Source organism: Prionailurus viverrinus, chromosome C1 (genome assembly GCF_022837055.1).
Source record: "Prionailurus viverrinus isolate Anna chromosome C1, UM_Priviv_1.0, whole genome shotgun sequence".
In the NCBI taxonomy this organism is placed as follows: Eukaryota; Metazoa; Chordata; class Mammalia; order Carnivora; family Felidae; genus Prionailurus; species Prionailurus viverrinus.
In genome coordinates, this window is record NC_062568.1 from 49601891 (window position 1) to 49620922 (window position 19032).

A 19032-nucleotide genomic window follows, 5' to 3' on the forward strand; every position below is an offset into this window, starting at 1 on the left:
ACAAATCTATATCCCATATCTGGATGCAAGTTTAGAATTATAATTCCTAATGTATGCCTTTTCTTTTCAATACAAGGCACAGGACAAATAAAAACATTTTCACTATTTCTCCTCAGTCAATGGGCAGGATTAACAAAAGGGGCAGTTCATCCAAGGTCCAGCCTTTATCCAGTGATTTCAGTTCCATTTTCTATATCTTCTTAGGACTTAGGCCACTTTCCCTATTCTAGTGGAGCCTTAGATCTCAGCTGACAGCTCAGTTTGACTTTAGCCTTTGCTCATTGCTTTAGCTTTGATTTTTCTCTTCATGTCTGGCACCTGAAGATTTCTCTTTCTTTATTTTGAGCTTGATGACATATTCACATTTTTTTTGAGAGAGAGAATGTGTTTACACATACACACACACACACACACACACACACACAAGTGAGCGGAGGAAGGGCAAGGGAGGGAAGGAGAGATGATCTTAAGCAGGCTCCATGTGGCTGGACTGTGGGGCTCAATCTCATGACTGTGAGATCATGCCTGAGGCAAAATCAAAACTCAGATGCTTAACGGACTGAGCCACCCAGGCACCCCTATAGTCACAATTTCTTAAGTGGACTTTATACCTAATGTTTTTATGAGTTATAATATGGAGTCTATGTAGACTTAGTCCACAATGTTGGTAGAAGTTTCACCAGTAATTTTTTTATGTTTATTTTTAAGAGAGGGAGGGAGCAGGCATGAACACATGTGTGCATGCACGTGAGTGGGGGAGGGGCAGACAGAAGGGGACAGAGTATCCTAAGGAGGCTCTGTCCTGAGAGCAGAGAGCCTGATGTAGGACCAGAACTCATGAACTGTGAGATCATGACCTGAGCTAAAGTTGGATGCTTAACTGACTGAGCCACCCAGACACCACTCATCAATAAATTCTTATTATTTTTTTGCATTTTAATTATCATTCAGTCTAATGGGTACTGCAATTTTTTATAATTAATGCATAAAGGAACGAAGACTAATTCAGCAAACACAAATATATGCACTACTCATCTTAAGAAACAAGAACTTAGCAACCACCTCAGGCAAGGACAAAAAAAGCTAAAATAAACAAATTAGACTACATCAAACTGGGAAGTTTTTGCACAGTGAAGGAAACCATCAACAAAATAAAACAGCATCTTACTAACTGGGAAAAGATATTTTCAAATCACACATCCAAATATCAAATCAAAAAATACATCCAAATATAATAACAGAAAAACAAATAACTGGATTCAAAAATGGGCTGAGGACTTGTATTTTTCCAAACAAGATATACAGCTGACCAAGAGGCACATGAAAAGATGCTCGATATCGCTAATCATCAGGGAAGCGCAAATCAAAACCACAATAAGGTATCACCTCACGCTCATCAAATTGACTGTTATCAAAAAGACAAAAAAAAAATAACAAGGGTTGTTGAGGATATGGAGAAAAAGGAACCCTCATACGCTGTTGTTGGGAATGTAAATTGTTGCAGCCACTATGGGGAACAGTATGGAGCGTCCTCAAAAGTTCCATACAATCCAGCAAGTTAACTAGGTATTTATCTGAAGAAAGTGAAATACCAATCCGAAGAGATATATGCACCCCTGTGTTCACTGCAGGATTATTGACAATAGCAAAAATATGGAAACAACCTAAGTGTCCATCAACAAATGAATGGTTAAAGAATATGTGGTATATATAAAACAAAATATTACTCAGCCATAGAAGAGAATGAAATCTTGCCATTTGCAATAACATGGATGGACCTAGAGGGTATTATGCTAAGTAAAATAAGTCAGACAGAGAAAGATAAATACCATATGATTTCAATTATATGTGGAATCTAGAAAGCAAAACAAGTGAACAAACAAAACAGGAACAGACTCATAGGTACAGGGCAAAAACTGATGGTTACCAGAAAAGAAGGACTGGAGGAGGGGATCACAAAATAGGTAAAGGGAATTTCAAGGTACAAACTTCCAGTTATAAAATAAAAAAGTCATGGGTTTGTAATGTATAACATAGGGAATATAATCAATAATATTGTAATAACTTTGCATAGTGGCAGTAACTAGATTTATCATAGGGATCACTTATAATATATAAAAATACCAAATCACTATGATATATACCTGAAACCAATAACATATTGTGTGTCATTTACACTTCAAGAAAGAATAGTAAGGTATATACACTATGTGTGTAAAGATATGTGTATTTCACCGGGGGAAAGGTCTTTGATGTCCATCAGATTCTCAAAGAAGTCCATGGCCCTATCATAATGTATAATCAACATGTTACTTATGGAATGAGTTTGAGGTATATATGATTGAGGTCAGACCCACTGGAACCTGATGAGTAGAAAGGGCATGTGTCCCTCACTGCAGACAGCTTTTTTGCATGGTCTGGCTCTTCCGGAAAACAACTATAGACTAGATTACAATTGAATTCTCTTTCTGGTCTATAATTTTTAAATGTAAATTATAAATCAGTAACCTTCTATGCCTCTGTAAGTCTCCAAGTTAAAACCACAGATACATAAACATCTAATGGACACTTCTGTATATTTGTACCAGTCAACCGAGATGACAGTAGAGGGTGAAATATTAACTGTTTTAAATATAATATGCTAGAGATTCTTAAAAATTTATTTAATATATATATTTATGGAACTTCAAAAAATTTGTTGTTCATTATTATAAAAAATAATAAAGAATATTTTTTCTTCAGCTGATTGTTAGGGATATGCCCTTCTTAATTTACCACAGAGAATGCATTTATGAAGGTCAAGCTAATATATTCATGGAATATGAGGCATGTAGTTACCCAAATTCACGGCTAAATCTCTCAATTGGTAGAATAAATTGCTGACAACAGAAACGTTTGTATTGGCCAAGCACTGTGGTTTGATTAAGTTTGCTCATTTATTTTATAAATCTGTTGTAAAGCCATTAGAAGAGTTTTATTACTCAAATTACAAGGCTGAGTTAGAGTGGCCTTTTAAATCTATAAATTAATCAAAACTCTATTTCCAGAGCACTGAAAATATTCACCCCTTTCTTTCGATGAATTTATTTTCCGTCTCTATTACAAATAAATTGCGATTTAGTTCACAATTTCCGCAGTTGGCCATTATTCATAGGCATGCTTCTTGGATAGATCAGTAAATGTATAAATTTCCTTCAATATCCATTTCTGGGTAGATGAGAGAAGCATCTCATAGAAGAAATTAACCTCAATCAAAACACTGTCTACATTCAATATATGATCTAAACACATGTCCAAGAAAGGATGGCCAATCTTTATTACACAAAATTCATTTTGCTTTCTTTACAAGTTCAACAAAGGAGTTGCCTTAGCTCAGCATTTCTGCTTTCCTTTATTTATTTATTTATTTATTTTGCCATTACTTTGTTGATTCTACTACTTTATCATTACTTTCTTGATATCCTTTGTAAAAGGCCATTTACTGGTTTTCCTTGAGTTTTTTCCATATCTAATCCTCTTATGCCAGATTTGACTTGTACTTTTTTGTAACTCCATTCAAAATCCTATGTGACTTTGTCCCCGTGGTTAGGGAAAGGCTGACTCCACCACCACCCCTCATCTGGGTCACAGCATTTGGTTCAGACATAGGTGTAAGATCCACGCTGAGTCAACCTGGAAAGAGTTCTCTTTCTCTCAGGGCTTTCTAGGCTGCTAGGATTTAAGATTAGAGCTGATAGAATTTTAACACTACACAGGAAGAAATTGCCTGAGGACTATGCAGCCACAGAGGAGAACAGGGCAAAGAGAGTGAGAGAGACAGATTCTAAAGAAATTTTTTTAAATACCTAGGTCCAGTCATGCCTGATTAATCTCTTAACTTTTTATTCTATGAAAGTAATTATTTGCTTAGACCAGTTTGAGAAATGTTTGTTTTGTATAAAAATAAAAGTTTCAATGCCTTATTTTGTTTTAAAATATTTTATTTCCATTTAGAAAAAGGCAAGCTATTACTACCAAAATCCTACATACACCCGATAGAATTACAATGCATTTGTTGGGACACATTTGATTATAAAGAATAGATACCAATTTCAATCTTGTCTAAGTTAGAGGAGACTTTCTTATTATGTTCATCTCTGTAAAGTTTCAAAGATGAGGCAAACTTAGGCATGACTGGATCTCAGAATGCAAATATTATTTTTACCATTCTCATTCTCCATTAATCCCTTGTTTCAGTTTGACACCATTTCCTCTTGCCTCAGACAGTTTTTCTACATGTGGAGATAATGTTACCACTGTAAGTTCCAGAACTTCATCCAGATCAAGTTTCTGTAATCTTTAGAAGAAAGGCTGTTTTTCTTCCAGCTCCAAGTCATCTGATTATCCCTTCCTGTGTCATTTACTTTTTAATGTTTATTTATTTATCTTTGAGAGAGAGAGAGAGAGCAAGAGAACAGAGGAGGGGCAGAGAAAAAGGGAGAGAGAGAATCCCAAGCAGGCTCTGCACTGAGTGCACACTGATGTGGGGCTCAAACTCATGAACCGTGAGATCATGACCTGAGCTGAAATCAAGAGTTGGATGCTTAACACACTGAGCCACCCACGCACCCCTCCTGTGTAATTTCTATGCCTGAAAAAAAAAAATCACACAGCGAATGTTTAAAATCAGTAACTCACCACTCCCAAGTTACCTGCTCACCTCTATGATCAGAAGGAAGCTTTTTAGGATTGGTAATCCCAATAAAACCACCTAAAATTAGGGCAGATGGAAAGAGTGCAGAAGCAAATTTCCAAGTGGAAAACAAGAGGTGTAAAATTTCATTTAAAGACACAGGGTTTACCACCCATGTTTATCTCTTCTGTCTACCAAGACCTCATTAAGATGAGAAAATAAACCAATCAAAGTCATAAGAATGAGAGAAGTGATATTAGTGGATGACGGAGCTCAATACAATTTTGAAAGGCAAAAACAAATGAATAAATGAACATCGATGATCTAGTTGGGAAAAGTCACAGTCTAAATAGTGGACAGGAAGTAATAATATCTGGAAGGATTTGAGATCAGCTGACATGAATGAGGGTAGAGATAAGGTGAGGAATTATAAACGAAGATATGGGTTGAAGTCAATACATGCAGTGGTCAACACCCCCTCACTGCTCACAGGCAGAATTCCAGAACTCTTTCATCTTCATACAGCCACTCCTAACAAGACTCAGTCTGGAGCCTAGAGGTTCCTTCTCTACAGAATTTGGATGAGAGACACTTAGGTCTGGCAGATACCAGGAATGGCAGAATCAGGGATGAGATATCAAGTTCATAACAGGGAATTAATTGGCAGGCTGTATATGGATTTTCCAACTCCCCTTCCCATTACATCTTGGTACAGAACACTGATAATTTAAACACCTGGTCCCAAGAAGGAGATGGAAAATTTCTATGAGAGACCATATACATGGACCCAGAGAACTGGCACTTTGAGGTCCCCCAGTAAGAGGGCTGGATCCTTATTCAAGCCCACATTTTTAGAATGTTTTAATCAGGTTTTGTAATGTCTCACTCTTAAATATAAATGGACACTAAGATATCACCAGTTAAGACATCTCCAAAATTTAAAAAATATATATTTAAAAGTAAACATTTTTAAAAAGTGTATAAGGAAAACAGAGTGTGCAGGGAATGAAAGTGAACTTTTAAAAAGAAAACAAACCTGTTATTAGAATCCTCAAAAAGATAAGAAAATAATAGATGCATAAATAAGAAAAAAAATATATAAAAAAGAAAGCCAAAGAATATTGGAAATTAAAAATATTAAAATTCAAATATCAAAATTCAAAGCAGCGGAAGACAGTGTTAAAACTCTTAGAGAGCTAGACAAAGAAATAAAAAGGTAGAGGGGCACCTGGCTGGCTCAGCTGGTGGAGCATGTGACTCTTGATCTTGGGGTTGTGAGTTCGAGTCCCATGTTGGGTGTAGAGATCACTTAAAAATAAAAAATCTTATTAAAAAAAAAAAGAAAATGGTAGAAAACATAAGAAAAAACATAAGCCATAGAGGTTCAAGGAAGGAAGCCCTACATCAAACAAAGATGAATTCCAGAAAGAGAGATCAGAGGAAATTGTGGAAGAGAAATAGTCAAAGAAATAATATGAGAGTATTTCCTACAATGAAAGGGTATGAGTCTCTAGCTTGAAAGAGGCACCAAATGCACAGCACATTCAATGTAAAAAGACCCACAACAATGCATCAGGAATAGAGAAAATACTAAAAATTTCCAACGTAAAAACTTTAGGTCACATAAGAAAGATTAAGGCTGAGAATGGCACTGACTTCTCAAGAAATAACATTGGAAGTCCAAAGACAGTGGAGCAACGCCTTCAAACTGATGAAGTAAAATAATTTTCAATCTGAAGTCATCATTCAAAGACAAGCACAGAATAATGACATAGTCTGATTCACAGAGAACAACATATATTACCTCCCATGAAGTCTTTCAAAAGGAGCCTCTGAAGAGCAGGCTCAAGCAAAATCAGGGAGTAAAATGAAAAAGAAGAAAATATAAAATGTAAGGGAAAATGGAATCAACCCGAGAAAGAGGCAAGGAGGACTCCCAACAATAGGGCCATGCAGCTCGTGTTGGAGTGAGAGAACAGACAGACCTCAATCGTGTTCTCTGGAGAAACTATTCAGTAGTTCTGTTTATATTTATGGAGCATTTCGGCTGCAGGCGGCGTGGGGGGTGGGGCGGGGTGCATGGACAGCAAGTGCTACAAGCGAAACCAATGACAAGAAAAACGGCTACAGAAAGGGAAAATACATCGCAGCATATGCTTTAGCTCTACAGTAAACAGTATTTACAAGCTTATAATGATCTTGCACTATGTGTTGACTTAATTAAGGTAGTAGCATGTAATAAGAGATGGGTAGGAGGTGGGGTAAGGTAGGCCAACATCTGTCATAACAAGTTGTCTAAAACCAATAACTTGAAGAAAGAGTAGGACAAATTTGTTATTTAGAAATACAGACTTAGAAGAAACAGGAGCACCTGGGCTCAGTTGGAAGAGTGTATGAATTTTGATTTTGGGGTTGTGACTTTGAGCCCCACATTGGGGGTAGAGATTATTTAAATAAATAAACTTATTTAAAAAAAATAGAAGAAACAGCTTTAAAAAGTCAAAGATTTGAGTAGTCATAAATGAAGATTGGCCAGAGACTTACTTTTAATGTTAAGCTTATTGGTACGTTTTGATTTTCACCATATATTATCGATATTTGACTTCCTAAGTAAATACTTTAAAAGCAACAAAATTTAAAAATGAAATAATATCCAAACTTTTTGATACCTACCTCACTAATCTAGGTTTTATTTATTTATGAGAGCTTTGAAGACAAGCCATGTTGGCAGACTCCTTTGGTGTGTGTCTACACAGACAGAATTCTAAATATTTAAAGACAAATACTTTTGTTGATTCCATCAGTGTAATCTATTTGAGTATGGATAGCTGATTTCTCACTTAATTTCACCTGGTCCTCTGCTGTGTTCCTATGATGGGATTCTAATGTGAGATTTGTACAGCTGCTTGCTCTGTTAGCAAAGCACTTGGACACTCCACAGTTAAGGGGCTCCTGAGAATTTGTTAGCTCCTTGAAGTATTGTGGGTTTTTAGACACACAAATACTAAATTTAAGAAATTGTCAAAGTAATCTCCAATAGACCAAGAATTTAGGTCAGAAAATACACCAAGTCCGTCAGACAAAAAAAGCTATAAATCCTTCAGGTTTCTTCAGAGAGTCTGAAGAGAAATGATGTGTTTAAATCTGTGAATTACATGGCAAAATTAGATTAGCTTGGCAAATTCCTACCATGATGCTATACTCCTAAGGAGAGCAAGTTCCCACGTGCCCCATTATATCCCTAGGAAGACATAAAATTTCAGATTCCTCTCCACTACCCTGGTCTCTTCTACCTCCCAATCCTCAGAAGCCTCTGCAGAAATATTCAGTAGCCCTCTGAATAGAATGACCGTACCAAAAGGATTTGGCCAAAAAAGTTTTTGAAATCAAAACTTTTCATCTTTGGGGGCTCCTGGGTGGCTCAGTTGGTTAAGTGTCCGACTTTGGCTCAGGTCATGATCTCATGTTTGTGAGTTTGAGCCCCCACATCAAGCTCTCTGCTGTCTTCAGATCCTCAGTCTCCCCTTCTCTCTGCCCCTCCCTCATGCGCACACATTCAGGGACTCTCAGTCTCTCAAAAATAAACATTACAAAAAGTTTTATCTTTTTATCTTCAATTCTGCAATTCTTTATAGTTATACTAACCCAATTGCTCTCAAAAAGGAATTTTTATTCAACATTGATTTTATTTATTTTTTATCTAAATGATTGACTTTTCTTCCATTCAACTTAATTGACTTCTTATTTGATTAAGGCAAATAAATCAACTAATTGATTTGGTTCCATGCTTACCTAATCTCTGTAATACACAAATAAGACCTTAATGTAATCATCTATTTTATAAGCTTCACTAGAGCCAAAGTTTTGCCTAAGCATTCTATAATAACTGCATTTAATAGACCACTGGATTCTACTGAGTTTCCAAGTCATGTTTGCAAATAAATGATTAGTTTTGAATATTCCAGTTAAATGATTTAAATTTCCCCATTTTAAGATATGTAGAATATAGTTTTTAAAAATTATGTAATTTGTGTATATGAACTTATCTTGCATGAAATAATAGTATTAAACTGGCAATACCAAGAACATACATCTCTACTTTCATCTGCTCAAGAACTTGAAGTAGGTGGATTGTTGAAGAAAAGAGATACTTTTAATACATAATACATTTAATACATAATACATTTAATACATAATAATCTCTCTCAGAATCTTCAAACGTTTTTCCGTGTTGTTCATCCTGACCAATGAGATTCCAAGGCACTATCCTGGAGGAAAATAATTCAGGCTCTGACAAATAGCCAACATGGATATCAAGAATCTATATTTTCTGCCTAGATATCTATCTAGGAAATTTTATTTATCCTTCAAGTCTCAGTTCAAATGCTTCCTTTATTCTGAAACCTCTAGTACCTGGTAAATTTCATGGGTTTCAAGGGACAGAAATGGATTGTGGCTAAGATATGGGAACAAAAGATTTATTGGAAGGATGTAGGATGCCTTCCAGAAATCTCAGGAGGACCTGAATAACTCAGCCTTGGGGAGAACAAAAAGCAAAATAGCTCCAAGGACCTCTGCAGCAAGAGCTTTTAGATCTTCTCTCCAGAGGATTACCCCACAATGACTTATGACCAATAGTGTTCTATCCATATTCTCATTTCAAATTCCAGGCAGAAATTACATGACTAACTAAGATGGCGGATAGTTCAAGCTCAGCCACTACGGGAACCTGGAACTGTTAGGTCACCCCAGTTTGTGTCTTCTATCATCTTTGACTTGGTTGCAGCTTCTCCTATATTCCATATGCACTTTGTACCTACTCTGTGAGGCCAATAATACTATTTTTGTTGTTGTTGTTTTAAAGCTTAGTTATTTAGTTATTTTGAGAGAGAGAGAGAGAGAGAGAGAGAGAGATCACACATACTTGCTCATACACGCACACACAAGCTGGGGAGGGGCAGAGAGAGAGGGAGAGACAGAATCTCAAGCAGGCTCAGCACTGTCAGCACTGAGCCTAACATGGGGGTCAAATTCATGAATTGCGAGAACATGACCTGAGCTGAAATCAAGGGTCAGATACTTAACTGACTGAGACACCCAGATGCCCTGACAGTGTTGCTATTGAAACACCATAAGATAGACTTTTCCATATTTGAATCCCTAGTATCGTTCACAGTGACTGATACTAAGTGCTAAAAAAAATTATGTTGTGTGATTTAAATTATATTTTATTCTCTTCTGATAGAAATCATCACATGCCATAGAGAGAGACTTCTGTATGTTGTATAAGAGCCACTAGAGACCCCCTCATGAGAGTGACTAGATGACCTGTTGGTGTTGTCTCTGAAGCTCAAAAGCAAGAAAAGTCCTTAGCACATGGTAAACAGAAAATCAATACAGAGGGACCACTGGTCAATGTGGCATAGTGGCACCTGTCATCTCCTCATTCATACTTTGTTGTGCCACAGTGTATTCTTTGATCATGTTCCTCAACATGAGACCAAGACTGTACATCTCTGGGGAACTTGACAGTCTGTTTAACCAATTGTCTAACAGACTTAAAACATGCAACTTTCCAATCACCCCTTGGAGCCCCCAAGATTATGTCACCTATCCTTTCATACCCTGGAATACAACATACTTATTTAGTGGGGCTCCTGGGTGGCTCAGTCAATAGAGCATCTGACTCTTGATTTCGGCTCAGGTCATGATTTCACGGTTTGTTAGTTTGCGCCTCGTGTGGCACAGACAGTGCCTGCTGGAGCCTGCTTAGGATTCTCCTTCTCTCCCTCTCTCACTTCCCCTCCCCTGCTCATGTCCTCTCTCTGTCTGTCAAGATAAAACTTTAAAAAAATACTTATTTAGTCCCTTTCTCCAACAATTGTGTGTCAGGACAGGTCCATATCTTACCATATCTTAGAAACATAACCCCCTACTTAACTGGGCAAGAGCATACCTTGCCATCTGTTTCCCACCCTTCGATGTGCCCATTCCTCCGACCCCAAGATCAAAGAGACCTTCTTGTTAAAGCAGAATAAAAAAGACACACTTTATCTAGTCAGTGGAGTACTCCCACTAAATCTTCAGCATAACACCCAGTTATGAAGCAGATAAGCCAAATGTTTATAGGAAGTCAGGGCTGGTTGGTGAGAATTGAAGTGTTTTGGGGTTTTGATCTGGTTGTTTTTCTTCTCCCTATCTGTTTCAATTCTTTTACATCCTGTTTAAAATGAATATGTATTATTTTTAAAATATAACTAAGCTTTCCACCAGTCAGAGTGGCCAAAATGAACAAATCAGGGGACTATAGATGCTGGAGAGGATGTGGAGAAACAGGAACCCTCTTGCACTGTTGGTGGGAATGAAAATTGGTGCAGCCACTCTGGAAAACAGTGTGGAGGTTCCTCAGAAAATTAAAAATAGACCTACCCTATGACCCAGCAATAGCACTGCTAGGAATTTACCCAAGGGATACAGGAGTACTGATGCATAGGGGCACTTGTACCCCAATGTTTATAGCAGCACTCTCAACAATAGCCAAATTATGGAAAGAGCCTAAATGTCCATCAACTGATGAATGGATAAAAAAATTATGGTTTATATACACAATGGAATACTACGTGGCAATGAGAAAGAATGAAATATGGCCCTTTGTAGCAACATGGATGGAACTGGAGAGTGTTATACTAAGTGAAATAAGCCATACAGAGAAAGACAGATACCATATGGTTTCACTCTTATGTGGATCCTGAGAAACTTAACAGGAACCCACGGGGGAGGGGAAGGAAAAAAAAAAAGAGGTTAGAGTGGGAGAGAGCTAAAGCATAAGAGACTGTTAAAAACTGAGAACAAACTGAGGGCAGATGGGGGGTGGGAGGGAGGGGAGGGTGGGTGATGGGTATTGAGGAGGGCATCTTGTGGGATGAGCACTGGGTGTTTTATGGAAACCAATTTGACAAAAAATTTCATATATTTTAAAAAATGAAAAAAATATATAACAGCCTTCTAAAATATTAAAGAAGAGAGGGAAGTAGCAAATGGTAACCTTAGATTCAGGTGACCTAGCTCTAATAATGCTAAAACAATATTTTTACTTAATAGGAAAGATATCAAAATATAGTGGCTATCATCTAGAACACAAATTTTAGTCCCTAGTGCCATTCTCCATTAGAAGGAACATTTCTTCAAGAAATGGCTGATTCCAGGGCTGGGGCAGGGTAGGTTTAAGATGAGTCTGGAACATATTGCCAGAAAGTAAAACATGATGAGGTGCATCACACAGACACAGGTGCCAAATTGAGGAGTCAATCCGGGGTTGGGGGAAATAATCATCAAAATAATTGAGTAAGGAACTATAAACCATTGAACAAATAGTAATTTATTAGTTATTACCAGTACAAATGAACAGGAGAAAGGAAAGCTGTTGCATACGGTAGAAAACAGAATGCCATCTGGTAAATGCAGGAGTCCTGGGGTTGAAAACCATTATTTTATAATAAAGATCACATCAGGCAAGAATCATCAATGAATACTAATCTAGGAAACTTTTATAAGAAAAAAATTAGGACATTTACGTGGTTGGTCTTAAAGTGTGTCCCCACAGACTGCTTATTAATTGTAAAGAGTAAAAAAGCAGCAATTACATATTGGAGAAATCCAACACCTTGAGACTGATCAAAATTAACCTCAGCTATGAGGGACAGATGGATATCATGTGTCTGCATTTGTGATACAGAGAGAATAAAGAATAGCCTGAATCAAATAATGAGGAAATATCAGCCAAGGTGGGAGGTGACTGTATTTTCTTATTTTTTTTAATATTTATTCATTTTTGAGAGGCAGAGCACAAGCAGAGGACGGTCAGAGAGAGAGGGAAACACAGAATCTGAAGCAGGCTCCAGGCTCCAAGCTGTGGGCACAGAGCCCGATGTGGGGCTCAAACCCACTAACTGTGAGATCATGACCTGCACCGAAGTCAAACGCTTAACCAACTGAGCCACCCAGGCGCCCCTATATTTTTAAAAAATGTTAGTATCATAGGGGCGCCAGGGTGGCTCAGTCGGTAAAGTGTCTGACTGTTGGTTTCAGCTCAGATCATGATCTCATGGTTTGTGGGTTTGAACCCCACATTGGGCAGTGCAGAACCTGCTTGGGATTCTCTCTCTCTCCCTCCCTCTCTGCCCTCCTCCTCCCCATGTCTCTCTCACTCCCAAAATAAATAAATAAACTTAAAAAAATATTTTTAAAAATGTTAGTATCATATAGGACAATGAGAGGATGTGGAAATGTTCCAGGTAACAGAAGGCTAAAAAGATACAACAACTAAATGCAATTCCTGACCATTTTGGGGATTCTGTTCTGGAGGAGGAAAAAGTGCTATGAAGGACATTATTGAGTCAAGTGACCAAGTTGGAATATGGATGAGACATTAGGTAAAAGTATTAAATCAATGTTAAATTTACTAAAGTAAAAACAGTACTATGGTTATGTGAAAGGATACCTGTATTCCTAGGAAAAACACTCTGAAGTATTTGAAGGCAAAGGACCATGATATATGCATCTTACTCTCCAAAAGAAACGAAGTATATGCATGCATACACATGCGTGCACGCGCGCGCGCGCGCGCACACACACACACACACACACACACACACACACACTGTCCTGCCAAGTGTATATTATCTTGACAACACCTCACAATTTATATCATTACTACTGTATAAAAGCAGTAACTAATATGCCAAATGTGTTTTCTTTGGTCAGATGATCCCATGGTTTTTCTTTTTAGTTTATTAAAATAAACTAAATAATTTACAATGATTGATTTTTGAATGTTAAACCGAAGTTTCATTCCAGAGACTAAGCCCCACTTGGTACTGATGCAACCTTTTTATATATTGGCACATTTAATTTCTAGATATTTCTTTAGAATTTTTACATCTCTGCTCATGAGAGATATTGGTCTATAATTTTTTTCACGTAATGTCTTCGATCTCAGGGCAATTTTGCCCTCACAGAATGAGCTGGAAAGTATTCTCTCCTCTTCAACCTTTTGGAAAAGTTTGTGTAGAATTGGTATTATATTTTCTTCAAATGTTTAGAAAAATTCACCAATGAAATCATCTTGGCCTGGAGTTTTGTTGTTTGGGTTTTTTTTAGGTAAGATGTTAACTGCAAATTCAATTTCTTCAATAAATTAAAAGCTATTCAGTTTGTCTATTTCTTCCTGAATAAATATTGGTAGTTTGTGACTTTCAAGGAATTTGTCTATTTCATCTAAGGGGTAAAATTTATAGGTACAATGCTGTTCATAATATTTTTATTATCCTTTTATTATCTATAAAATCTATAATGATGTCACTTTTCTCATTCCTGAATATTGATCATCTGTGTCTTCTCTCTTTCTTCCTGATCAGTCTGGCAAGAGTTTTATAAAGCTTATTGATCTTGTCAAAGAACCAGCTTTTTATTTCACTGATATCCTCTCTTGTTTTCATTTCGATCTTTCTGTATCATTTATTTCCTTTCTTCTCTTACTTCAGATTTCATTTGTTCTTCTTCCTCTGGTTTCTTAAGAGGGAAGCAGGGGTCATTGATTTATATGTGTGTATATATGCTCTAGCAAATTCTGATATTGACATCTTTATTCAATTCAAATACTTTGTTTCTCCTTGCTTTTTAAAACTTAATCTGGGGGCACCTGGGTGGCTCAGTCAGTTGGCGTCCGACTTCAGCTCAGGTCATGATCTTGCGGTCTGTGGGTTCGCGCCCCGCGTCAGGCTCTGTGCTGACAGCTCAGAGCCAGGAGCCTGCTTCGGATTCTGTCTCCCTCTCTGTCTGCCCTCCCCCACTCATGCTCTGTCTCTGCTCTCTCTCTCTCTCTCTCTCTCTCTCTTAAAAATAAATAAACATTAAAATAAATAAATAAATAAATAAATCAACAAACAAAACTTAATCTGTGTATCATTTAAGTGTTATTTAGTTATCAAATGTTTGAGTATTTTTCTAGAGCTCTTTATTTTTTTTATTTATTTTTTATCTCCAATTCAATTGTGGTCAAAGAGCAGGCTTTGTATGATTCTAAGAATTTTAAGTTTATTGAGAGTTGGTCTGGGTCCAGAATATGTTCTATGTTGGCAAATTTGTATGTGAACTCTAAAATAATATGTATCACACTGTTGTTGGATGATGTCTTCTTCAATTTTCACGTCAGTTTGGCAGTATTATTCAAATATTCCATGTCCTTATTGGCTTTATGCCTGTGTGTTCTATCAATTATCGAAAGAGTATTGAAATATCTGACTAAAATTGTGGATTTGTCTAATTCTTCTTGCAGTTCTATTATGCTTTGTTTCATATACCCTGAAGCTGTTGTTAGGTGTGTGCAGCAATCAGTACTCACTGAACACAGGAAAGGCAGGAGAGGACCATGCAGTAGATGTCTGAGGATTTCTTTCTGTTCGGTGCTCTCTTCTCCAGGACTCTTGGCCTGGAAACCCTAGCTGCCTTGGTCTCCACAGAGTCTGATTCATCTTCTCCACTCAGGGAGTCTGCCAGATTCAACCTGTCTCTGCTACAGCCTGGAACCTCTCTGGGCAGTAAACTGAAGCTGACCCCTTTTTGTTTCCTGCCTCTCAACGACCCTGACTTTCAGTGCCTCATGTTCAGCATCTTGAAAGCTGAAAACTGATTTTTTATACATTCTGTTTGTCTATTTTTCTTCAATTTGTTCTGTCTTCCTTCTTCTTTTCTTTCTTTCTTTCTTTTTTCCTTTTTTTGTTTTTGTTTTTGTTTTTGTTTTTTTTTGGCGGTGGGGGCATCATTGCTTCAGACAGAGGGTAAATCTGACTGGAAGCAGAATTCCTTCTTGTCCTTTTGTTTAGGTTTAAATGCTTGGTAGTTTCTGTGTATCAAGAATTTGGGATCAGCTTTGCTGGGGAGTTCAGCTCCAGTTTATCAAATTCACTCTTTTCTTTCTGACAAGAAACCTTGAAAGTCTTCCAATTTAATCACTACAGCTCCCCCCTGTGATAGGTATTATAAAGGGTTTATTTGATTTTTCTAGATTTAGAAGTTTATTTCAGACAAGATAAAATACACACAGGGGTGCCTTGGGTGGCTCAGTCGGTTGGGTGACTGACTTCGACTCAGGTTATGATCTCACAGTTTGTGGGTTCGAGCCCTGCATCGGGCTCTGTGCTGAATGCTTGCTCAGAGCCTGGAGCCTGCTTCGGATTCTGTGTCTCCTTCTGTCTCTACCCCTCCCCCACTTGTGCTCTGTCACGCTCTGTCTCTCAAAAATAAATAAATGTAAAAAAATCGTTTTTAAATACACACAAATTAGTTTGCAAAGTTTTCATTACTAAAGTAGTTTGACTTTTAGTTTATATGCTATTTTAGTTTATATGCTATAGTATATAAAATAATAGTGTATTATATAACATCATATTGCATAGTATATAGTATCTAATTTTCACCTTAGATTTATAAATAATATGCTAATGAAAAATAATAAGCTAATTGCATTAACACTAGCTAAAATCTTTTAGCAATTTATGTGCCACAGGAGATGTTTTTCTTTTTAAGTTTATTTATTTATTTTGAGAGAGAGGGTGCATGCAGGAGGAGCAGAGAGCGAGAATCCCAAGCAGGCTCTGTACTGTCAGTGCAGAGCCCTATGTGGGGCTCAAATTCACAAACTGTGAGATCATGACCTGAGCCAAAATCAAGAGTTAGACACTTAAACAACTGAGCCACCCAGTTGCCCTGTCAGAGTAGGTTTTCATATACTCTCTCATTTCATTCTCACAACCCTATAGCATATTTACTATTGATATCCTTATTTTACAGGTGATAAAATTAAGACCAAAGAAGTTCAAATGACATGAAATTCACATATTCAGGAAGCTGATCATCCAGGATTCCAATCCGTATCTTTCTAATGCAAAAACCTCTTAACCACTGTGCTATACTGGACAAAATTGAGATAAATGCCTTGAGTAGAACTAGCATTTTCTATTCCACTTTGAATAGGATTTTACTAAAGCACAAAACAGGAAGATCCATAAAATTACATTTGAGAGGACTCTGGAAATCTACAGATAGAAATAAATCCTGGAGAGAAAGACCAACTATACTACTTTGAATCATCCATGAAGTCAAAACAAGTATGAGGTCTAACTGTAGTTAGAAATCAATTTTCTCTCTAGTCTTTCATAACTTCTCTTTCCCACACTTTAAACTGTCTTAATCTGCTTCCCCACTGTGACTTATTTCTGGTAGCGTATAGTTGGGATAACAGCATCCTCACACCTGGTGGGCTATGGAGCTGCACATGCTGGGAATAGTAAGGATCATGAGGAACCATGCAGGTCAATACAAGCCACCGTCACTTCAAAAACGAAGACATGTGCTTTGCTGATGGTACGAACTGGCCAAAGGCAACAACATGAAAACCACAGGAGTACCTTCACATGTAAAAGCAAACTCAGTCAGTAGCAGACTGCACTTTGATGAGAAATAACATGTTTTAGTAAAGAAGCTCCTTCTATTTGTTAAAGGGTGTGCCTTCAATCATAAAATATACATTCATTCCTTTATCCTACAAACATGTACCCAGTATGTAGTCGGGCACTATGCTTGGTGCTGGGGGAGCCAAAATAGGTAAATAGGTAGATGGATAGATGGATGGATGGATAGATAGATAGATGATAGAGACGTACAAGTCTCAGATCTCTAAGTCTTCAGTATCTAGGAGAAAGATTGAATATGTAAATACTTTGATGCCTAACAGTGAAACACCACCAGGAATATACCTGCATTCTGGTTTCTTATTTGCTACAAGCAGGGAGACCCTACACCCTGGAGAACAAAAGGGAATCTCAGGGGGTGTTTGGGAGACATGTCATAGGATTTGGTCCCATGTTACCATAATTTTGGAGAAGGTTCCAGGAAGCAGGGATTTGCTCTGGATTAGGTGCTGTCAGAAAGTTGGGAGCAATTCTATGTTTGGATATTTTAATAATTTTTACCTAGGAGGAAGGAGGCATGGAATGGGTAATTGGTAAAGAAGCAGTAGTCGTTCATGTTAGATGGGAAAGGAGGGGATGTGTGACCATGTTCATAGTTAGCACAGTATTCTTGTTTTTGTCTGTGTTCAGATGTAATTATGGAGGGTTCCTGGTTTTGTTTTAATCTATTAAATGGATTAGCCGTGGAGTGACCCCTTATGATTTTGGTGAAAATGTTATGTTATGCAAGAAAACAGCATGGCCTAGTTGAAATGGACGCCTGTTTTTTCTTCCTTAATACTCAGTTATCCTATGCCTTGATAAATGCTTAGTTACACAAATACACAGATGTGGGAGAGGTTAATAAGCTCCTTCCATGCCAGAAACTATCTTGTGATAGATGAAAGTCCCAGACTTATTAATTACATTTGGTGACTAAAGAGACGGAGCTAAAAAAAAAATAAGGTTCTGGAAAATATCATTGGGATGTGAACTTAAAATTTTTTCTGCTTTACCATAAATGTTTGCAGTTTGTTAAAGTATATTGACCTACAATAAACTGCACTTATTAAAACCTATAATTTGATGACTTTTTACATATTGACATATCTCTAAAATTGTCACCACAAACAGGAGAATGAGTATACCCATCACCTTCAAAATATTTTGTGCTCCTTTGAAATCGCCTCTCCCTCCTTTCATCATTCTATCCCCCCAAACCTGGTCCCCAGGCAATCACTGATCTATTTCTCTAGATAACTTAGTGTGCACTTTTTAGAAGTTTATATAAATGAAATCCTACAATATATCTTCTTTTATGTCTGACTTCTGTCACTTAGCATAATTATTTTGACATATATCCATGTTGTTACATGTTTCAAAACCCATTCCTTTTTATTTCTGAGTAGTATTCCATTGTGTCATATGCAAACAAATTCTTTAGGGATTCTCCTATTGGTGGACATTTAAGTTGTGTGATGGTTTTAAAATAAGTCCACAAAGTCTTTGCTACAACTCTCTTCAGAAAGTGGCATCTAATTGCCCTCTCCTTTTCAATATGGACTGGACTTAGCAACTCAGTTCTAATGAATAGAATAAAGCAGAAGTGATGGCATGCAACTCTTGAAACTAAGGATTTTGGACTTCTTCCTTGTTCTCTATTGGATCACCGTCTCTGGGGGAAGCCAGCTGCCATGCTGTGAGGAAACTCAAACGGCCCTATGGTGAAGCCCATGTAATGAGAAGCTATAGTGTCCTGCCAACTGCCATGTTGGAAGCAAACGCTCCAATTTCAGTCCAGACTTCAAATGACCATAGCCTCTTTGTAGCTTCACTACAACCTCATGGGAG